The sequence below is a fragment of the Chrysemys picta genome, chromosome 16 (assembly GCF_011386835.1).
Source record: "Chrysemys picta bellii isolate R12L10 chromosome 16, ASM1138683v2, whole genome shotgun sequence".
NCBI classification, from domain to species: domain Eukaryota; kingdom Metazoa; phylum Chordata; order Testudines; family Emydidae; genus Chrysemys; species Chrysemys picta.
The window spans coordinates 18,667,489-18,685,632 of record NC_088806.1 but is presented as its reverse complement, the minus strand read 5'-3'; the positions used below and the strand labels follow the sequence as shown (position 1 = coordinate 18,685,632).

Sequence of the window (18,144 nt, the reverse complement as noted above, 5' to 3'; positions counted from 1 at the left end):
CTTAGAGAAGACAGCTGTTTAAACCCAGGACCTATTCAGGTCAAGGTAGGTTCAACAGATGGCTCCAAGGCCAGAACTGGTTTGGGATTTCACACATCTAAGAGTTTGGGCTTTTTGCCTTTAAAGTTATGGCTTGGCCCATGTGTGACATTTGGATGCAGATCAACGTTCAGATTTTGAGTACCTATGACGTTCAGCGTGTGTTTGGATCCAGCCTTTCAATCCAGACCCATCCCTAGCCAGCGTCTCTCTTTGGATGAGATGGGAAGTCAAGGGACACCCAAGCAGCAAAGGCTACACCTGCCAGTGTTCCATTATCTACTGCATTGCTGGTGACAGCAGTCGCTTGGGATCATCTGTTGACTCCATGCATGGAGAGCGGTGGTTTAAGTCAGAAAGGATCAGCTGCCCATCGTTAACAGCTGTTAGCATTAGACCCAGCAATGGAAGAAGAACCACGAGGACCTGGCACGATGGTTGCTAGTGCTTATTCTCAAGCTACGTAATGCAAAGCATGGAAATAGGGGAAAGTGGGGCTTGTTCAAGGCTTGTGGGTATGTGCTGTCCCGTAGATCCATGCTGCACATTATTCAGCTTGGTATATTCATCAGCTGCAGTCAACTGAAATGCAATCTTAAGGCATGCAAGTGCAAGTTCAAATGATGTCTGCTACACAGGCCTCACCTGCCTTCTAACCAGGAACACTTCCTCAATGGAATAGAAAACCCCTAAGGCTGGGATTTCAACAGAGCTTAAAGGAGTTAGGTGCCCATTCATGTTTGATGGGAATTGGGTGCCTCACTCCCTTGGACCACTTTAAAATTCCAGCCTTAACCTTGACAAAGTATCTGAGCTGGCAAAGGGACCAGCCAGCCAATGGGCCCAGTTAGCAACACAATGTGCTGACTTCCACAGCCCTACCTTCTTATTCCTGCTGGAAACGTGCAGAACTGGTGTGCCTGGGAAGGGCTGGGCAGCAACCACTATATCTGTTCGCACACCCATGCACTCTGTGCAAGGGTTTATACACACACAAACGTGCATGGGGCAATTTCTTTACAACTTGAGCTCAATCACTGCAAGTCACTTCTAAACCGATGTAGGGATGTCGACACCGGAGTTTGCACCAGGGAAACTAATCCGATTTAACTAAACTAGGTGCAAGTGTGTGTGTAGAAAAGAGCTCAGATACTGGATCAGCATGGAAAGGGCTCACAAAAGCAAAATATCAGATGTATATGCTAGCATGTGAATGGTGAGCTCACTGACCCATGACCCGATAACATCACCTGACCCCCATGGTCTGTCACACTGATCCCGTAGATGAAGACTGTTTTCTGGATTGTGTAACATTTTGCTCCTGCTTTCTCTGTCTCTCACTTGCTCTTCCTCAATCACTCCATCATTCTGCATTCCCTGCTTTCATTATGATCTTGCTGCTTTCTTTATTTGTTGCCCTTTATCTGCTCTTCTTCATTCTCCCTCATTCTTCGGCTCTTATTCGTGCTTTCATTCTTTTCTCTCATTTCTCTTTCGTGCTTAGTCTCTGGTTCATGATCATTTTTGCTCCTCTCTGATATTTACACATGGACCGTAATTTGCAAAAGTCCCTGCACTTCCACAGACATCCTGTGTGACCTTGAGTATGTCACTTAGGGTAGGTCTGCACTACCCGGTAGTTCGGCGGCAAGCAAATCGAACTTCTGGGTTCAACTTATCGCGTCTTGTCTGGACGAGATAAGTCGAACCCGGAAGTGCTCGCCGTCGACTGCGGTACTCCAGCTCGGCGAGAGGAGTACGCGAAGTCGATGGGGGAGCCTGCCTGCCGCGTCTGGACCGAGGTAAGTTCAAACTAAGGTACTTCGAACTTCAGCTATGTTATTCACGTAGCTGAAGTTGCGTACCTTAGTTCGAATTGGGGGGTTAGTGTAGACCTGCCCTTAGCCTCTCTGTGCCTCAGTTCCCCGTCTGTAAAATAGGACAATAGCACTGCCCTGCCTCACAGGGATGCTGTGTGGATAAATCTGTTAAGTTCTGTGAAGTGCTCAGATACCACGGTGGTGAGGTCAGGTAAGTATCTCAGATAGATAGGTGGATGTCTAAAACTGGATGTGCCAATGGGCACTTAGATGCACACCTACTAGTTTTCACACCCCCTAGAGCCCATCTGCACATGTGAATGTGGGCTTCCTGCACAGACTCAGAGAAAGGATGGTCTTGTACTGATGGCACTGGGCCTGGCTCTGCATTCCCTTCCCAGCTCTGCCACTGACTTCCTGCATGACCTTGGGTGAGTTACTCAATCTCTTTGTGACACACTTGCCCATCTGTAAAATGGGGATAACAATCCTTCCTTCCTCCCCCCACCCTTTGTTGGTCTTGTCTGTTTAGACTGTGAGTTCCACAGCGCCAGGGCTGTCTCTTACTCAACACCCGTAGAACTGCATTGCTGTGTCTAATTCTAATGGCCTTTAACAATCGGCAAATGATCCTCTCCGACTTGAACCAGTGCTCTCCATTCATGGAGTCAACAGAGGATCCAAAACGGTCGCTGCCACCAGCAGCGCAGTTGACAATGGAACATTTTCTAGGTGCCACAATGACACAAACAATAAAACCGGTGAGCTAACATGGCCTGTTTTCCACACTTCAGGCTCCTCTGCGTTCTCACCAGCCTCTCCTTTCCTAGCCCTCACCCACTGATCGTGGCAGCCAAAGCTGGACATTCCTTCCTCCAGGAGGGACGGCAGGGGCTGATGTCAGCGCTGCCCATCAGGGGAGTTTATGAAAGCCTTGCATTGATGCCCTCTGCAGCATGCCCGGCCTCGGCTGGCTCCTTGTCTAGTTCTCAGCTGGTCTCCCCAGCTTGGCAGCGCAACTGAAAGTGGCTGCCCAACTGGGATGGCATTCACCTGTGTTTTCCTTGCACGCCTGCCTCAGCCCCTGTGGCTCCACTGATGAGCTTGTCTCTGCATACGCCTATAGGAAAAGCAGCGATTTTGTGAGCAAGCTTGCTCAGGGCATTCCAAGCAAAACAGCTCGGCAGGATTATACCAAGATATTTTTTTTTGTCAATCTCAATTGAGAGATTTGAACAGGAAAACCTAGCTTAAACCACTGAAAGTTCCCAGGGATTTTTGATGGATCTAATTTCTCTACAAAGAGCCATTACTGTTCTAATCTGCAAGCCACAGGCAGGTACCAACATGGCTTAGTGTGCTGCATGGTTTCTGTGGGACAGAAGGTTAGGGGGTTCAAATCCCACACTAAGACTTGGGTTATGACCCAAAGCCAACACTGCAATACAAAAGGGGATTGATAGAAGTGACTAACTTACTTCCTAGTGAGTGCCCAGAGATTCCCATGGCACCTCCAGGAAGGACAAAACCTCATATCCTGACAAACACTGTGTCAATAAAACAGCTTCTAACATCCAGAGCTGTCTATGAGCACCTGGTAAATACATAAGTGTTGTTAGAGCCCTTAACTGTGGCCAGGTTTACACGTCGGCCAGTGGTGTGAAAAAAACACACATTCTAGCTCTGCGTCAAAACTTCCCCTGTAGCTGCAGCTATGCTGACAGAAGAGTGCTCCTGTTGGCAGAACCAGGGCTAGTCTATGCTAGAGTAGAGTAGAGTCATGACAGCTGTAGTACTGCTAGTGCAGATGCTCTAGGCCGACAAGAGAGAGCTCCCCTAGCAGCAGTAGCTATGTTGGCAGGAGAGCATCTCCCACTGACAGAGTGCTGTCCACACTGGCGCTTAGATTGGTGTAACTTACATCACTTAGGGGGTGGCTTTTCCATCTCCCTGGGTGACTTAAGTTGCACCAATGTGGACAAGCCCTTAGCGTCATGCAGGGAGGTGATGTTAGTGGGATGACAGAAAAACTCCTTCTGTCGGCATAAGCACCATCTATAGACTAGTGGAGGTTATACTGGCAAAACGTTTGTCGTGTAGGCAAGACCTCACTGACTGGGAATATAGGGCCAAATCCACCTCTGCTGTAAATCTTCTGAAGTCAGTTGAAGAATATCCTAGACATGTAGGCCTGGAAGGGATCACGAGAAATCATCTAGTCCAGACTCCTGCACTGAGACAAGATCAGGTAAACCTAGACCATCCCTGACAAATGTCTGTCCAGACCAGGGGTGGCCAGTCTGTGGCTTCAGAGCCACATGCGGCTCTTCAGAAGTTAATATGCGGCTCCTTGTATAGGCACCGACTCTGGGGCTGGAGCTACAGGTGCTAACTTTCCAATATGCTGGGGGTGCTTGCTGCTCAACCCCTGGCTCTGCCACAGGCCCTCTCCCCACTCCACGCCTTCCCGCCCCCTCCCCTGAGCCTGCCATGCCCTCGCTCCTCCCCCCTCCCCCGAGCCTACTGCACACCACGAAACAGCTGATTGGGAGGTGCGGGGAGGGAGGGAGAGGCACTGACTGGCAGGGCTGCCGGTGGGTGGGAGGCGCTGGGAGCGGGGTGGGGAGCTGATGGAGGGTTGCTGACGTATTACTGCGGCTCTTTGGCAATGTACATTGGTAAATTCTGGCTCCTTCTCAGGCTCAGGTTGGCCACCCCTGGTCCAGACTGTTCTTAAAAATCTCCAGTGACGGGGATTCCATAACGTCCCTTGGAAGCCTGTTCCAGAGCTTAACTACCCTTCTAGTCAGAAAGTTTTTCCTAATATCTAACCTAAATCTCCCTCGCTGCAGATTAAGCCCCTTATTTCTTGTTCTACCTCCAGTGGACCTGGAGAACAACTGATGACCATCTTCTTTTTAACACCCCTTAACATATTTAAAGACTGTTATCAGGTCCCTCCTCAGTCTAATTTTCTCAAGACTAAACACGCCCAGTTTTTAACCTTTCCTCATAGATCAGGTTTGCTAAACCGTTTATCATGTTTGTTGTTCTCCTCTGCACTTTCTCCAATTTGTCCACATCTTCCTTAAAGTGTGGCACCCAGAACTGGACACAGTACTCCAGCTGAGGCCTCACCAGGCCCGAGTACAGCAGGACAATTACCTGTGATATCTTACATGCCACACTGCTGTTAATACACTCCAGAATAATATTAGCATTTTTCTCAACTGCATCACATTGTTGACTCATGTTCAAATTGTCATCCACTATAACCCCCAGATCCTTTTCAGCAGTATGACCACCTAGCCAGTTATTCCCCATTTTGTAGCTGTGCATTTGATTTTTCCTTCCTAAGTGAAGTACTTTGCACTTGTCTTTATTGAATTTCATCCTCTTGATTTCAGATCAATTCTCTGATTTGTCAAGGTCATTTTGAATTCTAATCCTGTTCTCCAAACGGGTTGTAACCCCTCCTAGCTTGGCGTCCTCTGTAAATTTTCTAAGCATACTCTCCACTCCATTAGCCAAGTCATAAAGGAAAATATTGAATAGCACCGGACCAAAGCTTGACCCCTATGAGACACCACTAGATACGTCCTCCCAGTCTGACAACGAACCATTGATAACTACTGTTTGAGTATGATCTTTCAACCAGTTTTGCACCTGCTTTCTAGTAATTACCCCATCTAGACCACATTTCCCTCGTTTAGCTATGAGAATGTTCTGTGGGACTGTTAAATGCCTCACTAAAATCAAGATATAGCACATCTGCTTCTCCCCCGCTATCCACTATCACCCACTGTCCAACTGTTAGAGCAGGGGGGTTGGGAATCAGCAGACCTGGGTTCTATTTCCAACTGCATCACCCTAGCCAAGTCATTTAATGTCTCCATGAGTCAGTTTCCCTGTACGTGCTATGCACTCCTCCCAAGGGTGCTCTGATCCTTAACAATTGTGAGGCACTCTGAGATCCTTGGCAGAAACAGGTCACAGAAATGCAAAGCGTTATCCTCAAGCATGGCTGCTTGATAAAACCAAATTCTATTTTGGTTGGATGCTGGGCAACGGACTTGCAAAAAACCTCTTATCAGCTACCGTTGACAGTGATATGTGTGAGCCTGTTGGCTTTATCGGCCCTGTACCGAGAAAAGCCCCGATTTGAGGCTCAGATAGATGGCATCTCATTGCTGCATTGCACATCTCAAAAAAAAAAAAATCCTCTCTCATGGCTAGTTTTCCACACAAGCAATAGTCAATGGATTTTTCCACCCCTCCAATCCACAGTGATGCAGGCCTGAGTACCAGAGATCTTAAATGAGCTCATGGCAAGCACTTCCAAACCTTTCACTATGGGCAAAGCACGAGAGAGCTGAGCACAAGTAAGGACAAGGAGCCAGGAGCATCTGGGCTCAAATCCCCATGCTGACACTGACTCACATTTATGGCTTTAAGGTATGTCTGGACCGCGAGACGAAGGTGTGAACGTAAGATAGACGGGCACACCTGTGCTAGCTTGAATCTAGCTAATGACCGCAGTGAAAACCCAGCAGTAAAGGCTTGTGCTTGGGCTAGCAACCAGAGTACAAGCCTACCAGGGACCCTGAGTACATACTTGGGTTGCTAGCCTGTGCTGCCATGTCTTTGTGGCTGTCGTTACCCATGCTAGCTAGATGTGAGCTAGCAGAGCTAGCTTGCTACAATTGCACCTTGCGGTCAAGACCTACGGTAAGGCACTTAACCTCCGTGTCTCAGGACTGGCATCTGGAGAAGAAGAGGAGGAGGAGTGAAATGCTTTGGTCTAACTAAAGCCTTTGGGCTCAATACAGGGGTATCCGGGTAATGTTTAATGGACTGTGATATAGAGGAGGTCAGACTGGATGGTTCCTTGCGCCCTTGAACTCTACAAAACTATGAAATGAGGATGATGATGGTGGACTCAACGTTGGCCTAGCTGCTCTCAGTGAAGTCAGTAGCAAAACTCCTGTTGACTCAGGTGGCCAACACTGAGAACTACTGAAGATCCCATGTGTGGTACTTAACTCCAGGGATGTGTTGTTTGATCAATTTGATAACTGCTAAGGTGTAGGCAGCCAGGATCCTTGTTTTCATGAGGATGTCTCTAAGATCCAGAGGAACAGTCTCTAAGATCCAGAGGAACAAAGAAAATATGTCAGCAATACTTTGCTCTTTTATAGCGTCTTTCATCTGAGGATCTCAAAGCACCTTACAAATGTGGCTAAGCATTGTTATCCCTATTTCACAGAGGGGGGGACTGAGGCACATTGGCAAAGTGTCTTGCCAAAGGTCACCAAGTAGGTCTGTAGCAAAACTGAAAATAGAACCCAGGAGTCCTGTTCCGACCAATGTCTGGTCTGCCTCTAGAAAGGAAGGCTGTCTCTGATGGCAGCGGCTTGTGAAGTTTTCTGAGGGCTATTGCACCTCAGTTTTCCTCTCCTCAAGTATTTGCTGAAGAGGTTCATGGACTCAGACCATGCTAATACAAATAAGAAGCAGGCCAGTTGGTGCAGCTCCATGTTCTCAGCAGAGCTGATATGCCCCATCTTATCTGTGACATGGCTAGTCCCCCAAGCAGTGTTGAAAAGCCCTTTCTCAGATGCAATTTGAGGAGATTTCTTTCTCAGATGCAGCATCAGCTCTGTGGCTGTGGTAGGAAAGCAGGGCTGTTAGCTAAACCCTTTGTTTTATTCCATAGCGGGATGATAGTCTAATATGGGGTCCTTTTTACAGGGCAGGCAGGACAGGACTGCTCCCCACACCTCTTCTGGAACAGCGCTCTGCTCCCTCAGCAAGAGGGAAAGCTGTCAAAAACAGCTTAACGATCTTCTAATAGTTCCATGCAATTAAAGGCCACATCTGTCTCACAGACCCCCGTCCTCCTTCGCTAATGCGCAGACATGAACTAAACAGTCTGTCTTGTCGATTCGCAGGCTAACAAAGGGGCCTATTCATAACATGGGCACTGTGGCCGTGTTGTGTGTGCGTGCAGTGAAATAGAGTTTGCACTTGGAGAATAACCTGTGTTGGGAGCTAGCAAGAGATTTCTGCTCTAATAAATCAATCAGCTTTACCGGCCAATAAAACAGGCCCCCTCCTAATTCTGACTGAGCCAAGCCACCCTTAAAGAGAAGCAACTATATTCGCCTTGCCTTTGCTAAAGTGGGAATTCCTGGTAAGTAACTATTAAGTCACATTTGAGGCTAGAGAAAATGTGTATTGGTTTGGCTGGGATTTTAAAGCAGCAGAAAAGAATCAGGTGTCTAAATCCCATTGGATTTGGGTGCCTAACTCTCTTAGGCACCTTTGAAAATCTCAGCCTCAATCCTTATTGACTTTAATAGTAGCAAGGTCGGGTCATAAGAGAGGAAGATGGCTCTGATCCGGCACTCCTTGTGCCTGCCTGACTCCCATTCGTAGATTCCAAGGCCAGAAGGGACCATTGTGATCATCTAGTCTGATCCCCCGCATAGAACAGGCCAGAGAACATCACCCAATAATTTTTGCATTAAGCTCAGAACTTCTGTTTCAGCTGGACCTTGAAGAAAGCAGGAGCGTCACCCATGCAAGGACTACAGGTATCGGGCTCTAATTTGCCAGTGAGATTAGGAGCATCTTTCACCTCTAGGAAACACAGTGTCACCATTTTCACGGTCGCAAACCAGCAACAGCGTCTTGTCAAGAGTTTCGGGGGATAATGAAAGGCAGTTTGGCCGTCATCAGAACGCTAGAATTGTGCCACCAGGAAATGTTTTTTCTGTGAAAATGCTTGGATTCCTCTCCGGATTATACACATTTTTTTAAAATGGCTGAACTCCCCCCTTTTCCTCCTCCCTAGATGGAACGTCACTGCATAACTATGCACGGTGCTCCTGGAAATGGTGACATTTTACCTGTGTTCCAATTCTTTGCCGAAATATCGGGTCTTGCGTGTGAACATTATAATGGTAGCAAATTGCAGTTTTCAACTAGTTGCAGTTAAGGTTGATTCCAGGCCCAACAAAGTCAAGGGGAGTCTTTCTTTTGGCTGCCATGTGCTCTGCATTAGGCGCTTAGTAATAATCTACCCCATTGCCATCGTGTTGCAGTGCCTCACCAGCTTTAATGGACTGATCCTTTCAATACCCCCGGGGTAATAGGACAGTGCTATTATCCCAGGTAGGGACCGGAGTGTCAGGAATCGAGGCCTACAGCAGAGCCAGTCTCCGGGCAACCTAGCGAGCACAGCTGGTCTGTAGTAGGCTGTCTGAGCAGCTACGCTGCCGGATTACTGGGAAGAGTCAGCAGACCGGCTCTTAAACACAGCAGCAGTTCAGTGGCTGTTCAAAGCATTTGCCCAGGTCCCACAAGAGAACAAAAAGAAACCTCGAGAGGAGAAAGCTGCCTGCAATCTGCTCCGTTGGGTACCAGTCAGAGACTAGCCTGAATTAGAGGAAAATGATTCCACTGATCAGTGTCTAGCCAGCTGGCCAACAATACAGTTCAGCGTCAATGCGCCTGCCAACCTGAATAACAGCAGCCCCTACACTCCAACCTTGTCCTCCAAATCCCCGTGAAATGGACCTTGCCATGGCCAACCCCACAGTACTTTGGAACCGGCTCAAAACAGCCTCTGGGTGTCTCAAGTGTTTTGTCTGCATCTGAAAATTCCTTGTGGGTTTGCAAGGCACCAAGAATGCTGCTGAAACTGAGTAAGGAATGTGAGTATTATAATAATTATTATTGTTACTATCGAGGCTGGCTAGACCACTGGGCTGGGACTCAGGAGACCTGGGTTCTAATCCCAGCCTGCTGCAGGGTGACCTTGGGTTAGTCACTTCCTAAGCACATAAGAACAGGCATACCGGGTCACACCAGTGATCTATCTAGCCCAGTATCCTGTGTGCTGACAGTGGCAAGTGCCAGGTGCTTCAGAGGGAATGAACAGAACAGGGCAATTAGTAAGTGATCTTCCCCTGTTGGCCATTCCCAGCTTCTGGCAAAGAGAGGCTAGGGACACCCATAGCATGATTTTGCATCCCTGCCCATCCTGGCTAATAGCCATTGATGAACCTATCCTCCATAGACTTATCTAGTTTTTTTTTTAACCCTGTTATAGTTTTGGCCTTCACAACATCCTCTGGCAAGAAGTTCCACAGGTTGACCGTGCGCTGTGTGAAGAAGAACTTTCTTTTGTTTATTTTAAACCTGCTGCCTATTAATTTCATTGGGTGACCCTGGGTTCTTGTGTTATGAGAAGGAATAAACAACTCTTCCTTATTCACTTTCTCCCTACCAGTCACGATTTTATAGACCTCTATCATATCACCTCTTAGTCATCTCTTTTCCAGGCTGAAAAGTCCCAGCCTTTTTAATCTCTTCTCATACAGAAGCTGTTCCATACACTTAATTATTTTTTGTTTCCCTTCTCTGTATCTTTTCCACTTCTAATATATCTTTTTTGAGATGGGATGACCAGAACTCCATGTATTACTCAAGGTGTGGGCGTACCCTGGATTCATATAGTTGTATTATAATATCTTCAGTCTTATTATCTATCCCTTTCCTAATAGTTTCTAACATTCTGCTAGCTTTTTTGACTGCCACTGCACACTGAGTGGCTGTTGTCAGAGAACTATCCACAAAGGCTCCAAGATCTCTTTCTTGAGTGGTAACAGCTAATTTAGACCCCATCATTTTATATGTATAGTTGGGATTATGTTTTTCCAATGTGCATTGCCCAGTGCCTCAGTTGCCCCATCTGTAAAATGGGGATAATGGTACTGATCTCCTTTGTAAAGTGCTTTGAGATCTATGAATGAAAAGTGCTAGATAAGAGCTAGGGATTATTATTATTCAAGACAGCACAGGAGGCAAAGAACTCACAGCAGGTGTTATAGCAGCAGCCGCTGCAGTTCCCAGAATACAGCCAGGAGTCAGAGAAGATACTGGAAAATGAACTCTGCTGTAGATCCGCCCAAGAAGATAGGGAAGGCTAATTCTATATTACTGCAGCACCTAGAGATTCTACTGAGTTCAGGGCCCCATTTTGTTAGGCCCTGTGCAAACACATAGTAAGGCCTGTCTACACTACAGAGTTAGATCAGTGCAAGGCAGCTTACTTCAACCTAACTATGGAAGTATCTACACTGAAATTTCATTCCTGCTGACGTAACTGCCCTGTTCCGCCGACTTAATAACACCATCTCCATGAGCAGTGTAGAGTGAAGGTCGATGTAGTTAGGTCGACGCAGTGTCAGTGTAGACATTGCGTTGCTTATGTCGACTGTTCCTGGCTTTCAGGAGCCATCCCACAATGCCCCACACTGATAGTACAATCAGTACAAGTGCTCCTGGTAAGGACGCGCATCGCTGACACAAGGAAGAAGGTGTAGACACACACAGCGATGTAATTACTGTGGCAGCTGTATGCTGATGTAAGTCAGGTTGACAATTTTATAGTATAGACAAGGCCTAAGAGACAGTCCCTTCCGCAACCTACCTAGACAAGACAGTCAAAAGGTGGAGGAAGGAAGTGCTCCCTCCTTCCCCTCTGCCCCAACACTCTCTATACAAATGAGCTGGGCCTCATGTTCTTTTCTCTACATAAATGTCATTAAAAAGGCTAGAACTCGAGAGCGGTTTAAAATGTGTGCACTGCTCATCGCATTCCTCAGATACTCATTGCGCTGTTTCCTTGTGCTCCACCCTCCCCGTATGCGGTTGTTGTATTCACCTCTTGTCTCCACTCTCGGGCTTAGATTGTCAGCTCTTCGGGGTAGGGACTCTCTTTTTGTGCTGTGTTTGTACAGCGCCTAGCACAAGGGGCCCTCAGTCCTTGACCGGTGTGTTTAGGAGCTGCTGCAGCACAAATAAACAGTAATAAGCCCAAATCCGAATCTACAAGATCCAAGGATTCTCACAGTCCTAACGCAATAAGCCCATAAATATATCCTTTAAGCCCTTCGCTCCTCTGCCACATGCCAGCAACCTTTAAATCACTCTCTCTCTTGACAGAAGGGGCAGATCTCCTATTAGTTTCCAGCGTAGCAGGATCAGCCCCTATGCATTTGTGGAGTACCCATTCCCATCATGGTTGCATATCATGATATCTTCATGCTATCAGACTCTTTGCCCTCAATACCCAGCCCCTCCTTCCATGTGAGTCATTCACAGCTGCCATAATGTAGTACCTGGGACATCAGAATTCATAGCCAAGAAAGCAATTCTGATGCAATTAAAGGAATTGTGACTGTTCCTCTGGACTGGGCACATCAAAAGGCTTCACTTCCTTGATTTCACATATTAATACTTAGCATTTATATAGGGCTCTCTACTCATAGCTCTCAAAGCCCTTTACAAAGGAGGTCAGTATCATTATCCCAGTTTTTACAGATAAGGAAAGTAAAGTGCACAGCATTCACATGGCTTGCCTAATGTCATTCAGCATTCAGGGGTTAGAGCCCATGTCTGTCCAATCCCAACTGAAGGTCTTAACTACTGGACCACACTGTAGCAAATGCATTGCATTTGGAGGAGGCATAAATGGGAATTAGGCACTCCTGCCTGAACTGCCTTTTATGCCTTTGAAAATCCCTCTCTGGATTAACTTGGTTAGTATAAATATCGCATGCTACTGAACATTGAATACTTAGGAACAGAAACACAGATCCCTAGCTGAAGCTTTTCTTTTTCATCCATCGGGGTTTTTTTGGTCTGTGCCTGTTATTCTCATCTCCCTCCTTGATTCTCATCTCCCTCATTGTTAGTTTCACACAAAACTAACATACCAAACCCACTCCTGTTAGGCATAGTCAGATTACATCAGTGAATGGATTGGCTAAAAGGAGCTGGTTAATTTCATAGAAGGGACAGTTTCTATTCACACACAATTTGGAAGCAATAATAATTACTGATAGGATAGGAATTAGATTACAGAACACAGCTGCTTCATGCTATCTTGGCAACGTTCTGTTATTTAAGAGTTTTTCCCATAGAGCGAAATAGCTGTTTTTCAAGGCCCTGATTCAGCAAAGCATGTAAGCATTGTGCTTAACTGTTTTGCTGAATAGAGATGGAATTGGTTCCACATTTAAAACTGAGCGCACCCTTCAATTCTTTGCCGAACAGGGACCTACAAATCTCTGCCATCCTTCAAGTAGGCAAATATTCATTATCCAGCCTCTAATTTTCTCCTGTTCAGCACAAAACACTGTTTTTGGTCCAACCCTGCAAACACTTAACACATGTGTTTAACTTCAGGCATGCAAGTAGCCGCACTGAAGTCGAGGGGTAAATCTTTGCAGGATCAAGTCTTAAATTGCAAACTGTGACCTTGCTATCTTACATGTTTGCAAAGCGACCCTTTGTTACTAACAACATCTTAGATCTTTAACATCAAAGAGTTTGAGATTAACCTGAGTGCTGCTAACTCTCATGATTTTATCATGAGTTTTGTGGTATTTGGTGTTTCTCGTGAAGCCTCAGTTCCTGGAATCATGTGATAATGTGAGTGTAGATTTCATTTAAAAATAATAATAAAAGTAAATTTCTAGACCTCATGGTTGTGGAAAAAAGCTTGAAAACATGATCTAAGTACACCCTAAAGTTTAAAAAAAACCCAGAAGGCAAATAAAAAGAACCCCCAACTGATTGTCTTAAAAATCATGAGATTATTAAAATAATCTTGTGATTCTGGCAATAGAGTTATCTGTTTTCTTTGCATTCCACTGGAACTTGGATGATAAAAACTAGATTGCTCAATATCACTATTATTTCTGGTCACTTTCACTTCTGGCTCAAAGGAAGGAAATCCACTCAACAAAAATGAATTGAATTTCAGTTGCAAACAGCTCAGGAAAATGAGTCCCTTTTTTCTCCCAGAGCAGTATTTTAAAAAAACGGAACAAACAAACAAACAAATCAGCCTCCCACTATTAAGTTTTGTTCAATCTTCATTATATACCTCTACCCCGATATAACGCTGTCCTTGGGAGCCAAAAAATCTTACCGCGTTATAGGTGAAACCGCGTTATATCGAACTTGCTTTGATCCGCCGGAGTGCGCAACCCCCCCTCCCCCCGGAGCGCTGCTTTACCGCGTTATATCCGAATTCGTGTTCTATCATAGATTCATAGATTATAGGACTGGAAGGGACCTCGAGAGGTCATCGAGTCCAGTCCCCTGCCCGCATGGCAGGACCAAATACTGTCTAGACCATCCCTGATAGACATTTATCTAACCTACTCTTAAATATCTCCAGAGACGGAGATTCCACAACCTCCCTAGGCAATTTGTTCCAGTGTTTAACCACCCTGACAGTTAGGAACTTTTTCCTAATGTCCAACCTAGACCTCCCTTGCTGCAGTTTAAACCCATTGTTTCTGGTTCTATCCTTAGAGGCTAAGGTGAACAAGTTCTCTCCCTCCTCCTTATGACACCCTTTTAGATACCTGAAAACTGCTATCATGTCCCCTCTCAGTCTTCTCTTTTCCAAACTAAACAAACCCAATTCTTTCAGCCTTCCTTCATAGGTCATGTTCTCAAGACCTTTAATCATTCTTGTTGCTCTTCTTTGGACCCTTTCCAATTTCTCCACATCTTTTTTAAAATGCGGCGCCCAGAACTGGACACAATACTCCAGCTGAGGCCTAACCAGAGCAGAGTAGAGCGGAAGAATGACTTCTCGTGTCTTGCTCACAACACACCTGTTAATACATCCCAGAATCATGTTTGCTTTTTTTGCAACAGCATCACACTGTTGACTCATATTTAGCTTGTGGTCCACTATAACCCCTAGATCCCTTTCTGCCGTACTCCTTCCTAGACAGTCTTTTCCCATTCTGTATGTGTGAAATTGATTTTTCCTTCCTAAGTGGAGCACTTTGCATTTGTCTTTGTTAAACTTCATCCTGTTTAACTCAGACCATTTCTCCAATTTGTCCAGATCATTTTGAATTATGACCCTGTCCTCCAAAGTAGTTGCAATCCCTCCCAGTTTGGTATCATCCGCAAACTTAATAAGCATACTTTCTATGCCAATATCTAAGTCATTGATGAAGATATTGAACAGAACCGGTCCCAAAACAGACCCCTGCGGTACCCCACTCGTTACGCCTTTCCAGCAGGATTGGGAACCATTAATAACAACTCTCTGAGTACGGTTATCCAGCCAGTTATGCACCCACCTTATAGTAGCCCCATCTAAGTTGTATTTGCCTAGTTTATCGATAAGAATATCATGCGAGACCATATCAAATGCCTTACTAAAGTCTAGGTATACCACATCCACCGCTTCACCCTTATCCACAAGGCTCGTTATCCTATCAAAGAAAGCTATCAGATTGGTTTGACATGATTTGTTCTTCACAAATCCATGCTGGCTGTTCCCTATCACCTTACCACCTTCCAAGTGTTTGCAGATTATTTCCTTAATTACTTGCTCCATTATCTTCCCTGGCACAGAAGTTAAACTAACTGGTCTGTAGTTACCTGGGTTGTTTTTATTTCCCTTTTTATAGATGGGCACTATATTTGCCCTTTTCCAGTCTTCTGGAATCTCTCCCGTCTCCCATGACTTTCCATGACTTTCGAGTCGCGTTATATCGAGTTAGAGGTGTATATTAAAGTCAAAAGTAAAACTAAATTTGGAGGCTAAATAATCTATGATGAGTGACTTTACTCACATGAGTCATCCCGCTGAAGTCAATGGAACTACTCACCTGTGTAAGCACCGGCAGGATTGCTGCCCTAAACCTGTTACATTAGAAATAAGTAAATAAATACCTCTCCGTTCATTAAAGATTTATTTCCTGTTTTGTTGAATGAACCTCAATCCAAATGGCAAAGAATCCATTTTTTTTAACATGCCATTATTCCAGCCCATGCTGCAAATAGCAGGAGGAGCAGCGTGGATGGTTAGTATGTGTGTCATTATGTGGCTCATGGTCACACCCTCACCCAGACTCAAAGCCCTGCGCAAGCTGCAATACAAACAACAGGAAATGGGTACAAGTATTTATAGCATTATTGTGTTTATCCTGAAGTGATGTTCTGCAGAGATTATTATGAACTTTTTCATGGGAGAGGACACAGCTTGTGTCAGCTGGAGATTTGCATGTGTTTTACCCCTGGTACTCCCGGCTGGCTTGCACATTCCTGTCCATCTTCCCCCTCCCCCTTTTAGAAGGGTTTATTTGATGCTTTCCAAAGACAGATGTGATGAGCCATTCTCCCTTCAGCCCTACCAGTGTAAGTCTGAAGTAACACCAGATTTACGGGTGTGGAACTGAGTGAGAAAGGAGAGTCTGCCCCATATCTGTTACAAATGGTCACTCAAAAAAAAAATAAAAAAAAAATCCAATGGGTCTCTACGTCATTCCCTGTCTGCTCTAAAAACCACACACTGCACAGAGTCAAAAACTCACCCCCTTCCTGGATTTCAGCACTGCCAACAAAGAAATCAGTAAGATAACAAAGCTCAACTCAAGCCATCTGTCTAGCTATGGCAAATCCTACAGTTCCTCCCTCTGGACTGCTCAGCCCACATCTTGGATCCTCTCTGCTCAAAGAGCCATTCCCATTTCTCTTATATCTGCTGCTTTGGTGAGTCAGCAGAATATACTTACACCCTTTCTCACCAAGACCAGAACCTGTTAACAAGGTGAGGTGTTTAATACAAACTGTCTGCCTACTGCTCTCTCATCCTTGCCATCTCTACACTGAATGGGAAAGTGAAATAGACTTTTGCTAATCCACACACATCTCCCAACTTGGCATAAAAGTATTATAGAAACAACACAGGAGAGATGAGATAGATAATATAACAAGTTACTATCCAGGCAGCATAAAAAAAACCCAAACTCGCTGGCAGATAAACCTCACCTACACAGGCCAGTTCAAATTCAGCCAGCAATACAGAAGTAAAGATAAAATAATTGTTTAAAAAGAAACCTATTGTGACTCAGGAAGCAAAGAAGCAGATATTACTTCATTGTCAGACCAGTTTATGTTATCTTCAGTCATCTCTGCCCTGTCTTTACAAAACTGTTCAACAGTTCATATCATTATGTACGCGACGCAGTTTCTGTAAACCTCATTTTAAAGCAATCAGAAAATCAATCACATGATGCTGGAGCTGCTTATAACTTGTGACTGTTATTAACAAATTTTAACCTTTTCTCTGAACACACAGAAGGAAATCCTGCTGTAACTTAAGCGTTCAACAATGGTCCTGCATTCCCCTCCTATCTATAAATCAGAGCATCCAATCATTTCTTTGTTTGCAAATATAATAAGCTCCCTTTTTGTCCATTTAAAAAACAAAACAGCAACAACAAAGCATTAGGAGATCTTTATGTATGTGAGCAATGTTTCTTTCTTTCTTTCTTTCTTTCTTTCTTTCTTTCTTTCTTTCTTTCTTTCTTTCTTTCTTTCTTTCTTTCTTTCTTTCTTTCTTTCTTTCTGTGCTGCATTAATTAATGCAATTGAGTCAATATCTGAGCTTGGCCCATTTGTATGAATGCCATTCAAATCCTTAGCAGTTCTATTAGGGCTTCATTATGGTAGCATTGATCAAGTCTAGATTCGCGGGGCTTATTTGCATCATATTCTGACAGGTGCTAGTCCAGGTGTCCTATTGTTGTTCTGAAGCATGAATTAATAAAGCAGCCCAACCTCCACTGATTATCATTTGTGTGGGGGAAGGAAGAATAGAAATTTAGAGATAGAAGAAAGACCAATTTGACTGCAGGATTGCCCTCTACAAAAATCTTTCTTGGGTTATGTCAGGTTTAGTTTGCAAGTGATGGGACACCCTCCACTACCTTTAGAAGACTATTGCACTACCTAAATGTCAGGATACCCTTTATTTCCTTTTAGCCTCTCAGGCCTAGTTCTACCCCTGGAAACACTTGCTCTCCATCCTTGGTGTTTATACCCTTGTAACATCTTTCAATGTTTATATGCCCCCATAGTCACTAATTCAGTCCTGACTGCCTAAAGCATTGAAAGATGACAAATCAGACCCCCAGATGGCAGGAGAACCGTTTAATAATCATGAGATTTTTATAATAATAATCTTGGGGTCTTTGTACTTAACATGCTTTTCATTTAAAATTTTATTTTATTTAACTTGTGGCTTTTTAGCCTTTAGAGGCCACATTTTCCAGCTTCCCTCGGCAAGCATGAGGACTAGAAACTTCCTTTCTAAAAATGAACCCTCAGATTCTTCAAAAGTTTCAGAGTAGCAGCCGTGTTAGTCTGTATCCGCAAAAAGAAGAACAGGAGG

General features: G+C 44.9%; 1 protein-coding gene and 1 long non-coding RNA gene across 19 annotated transcripts in view; both read right to left on the bottom strand.

Moving 5' to 3' along the window:
• Positions 1-18,144, bottom strand: part of FLI1 (Fli-1 proto-oncogene, ETS transcription factor) — a 117,738-nt gene that overhangs the window by 65,220 nt on the left and 34,374 nt on the right. The gene's annotated exons all lie outside the window — the stretch shown is intronic.
• Positions 1,526-18,144, bottom strand: part of LOC135976093 (uncharacterized) — a 36,014-nt gene continuing 19,395 nt past the window's right edge. Inside the window, exon 2 of the long non-coding RNA XR_010593326.1 lies at positions 1,526-18,075. This is a non-coding gene — a long non-coding RNA (uncharacterized LOC135976093). The remainder of the gene's footprint in view (positions 18,076-18,144) is intronic.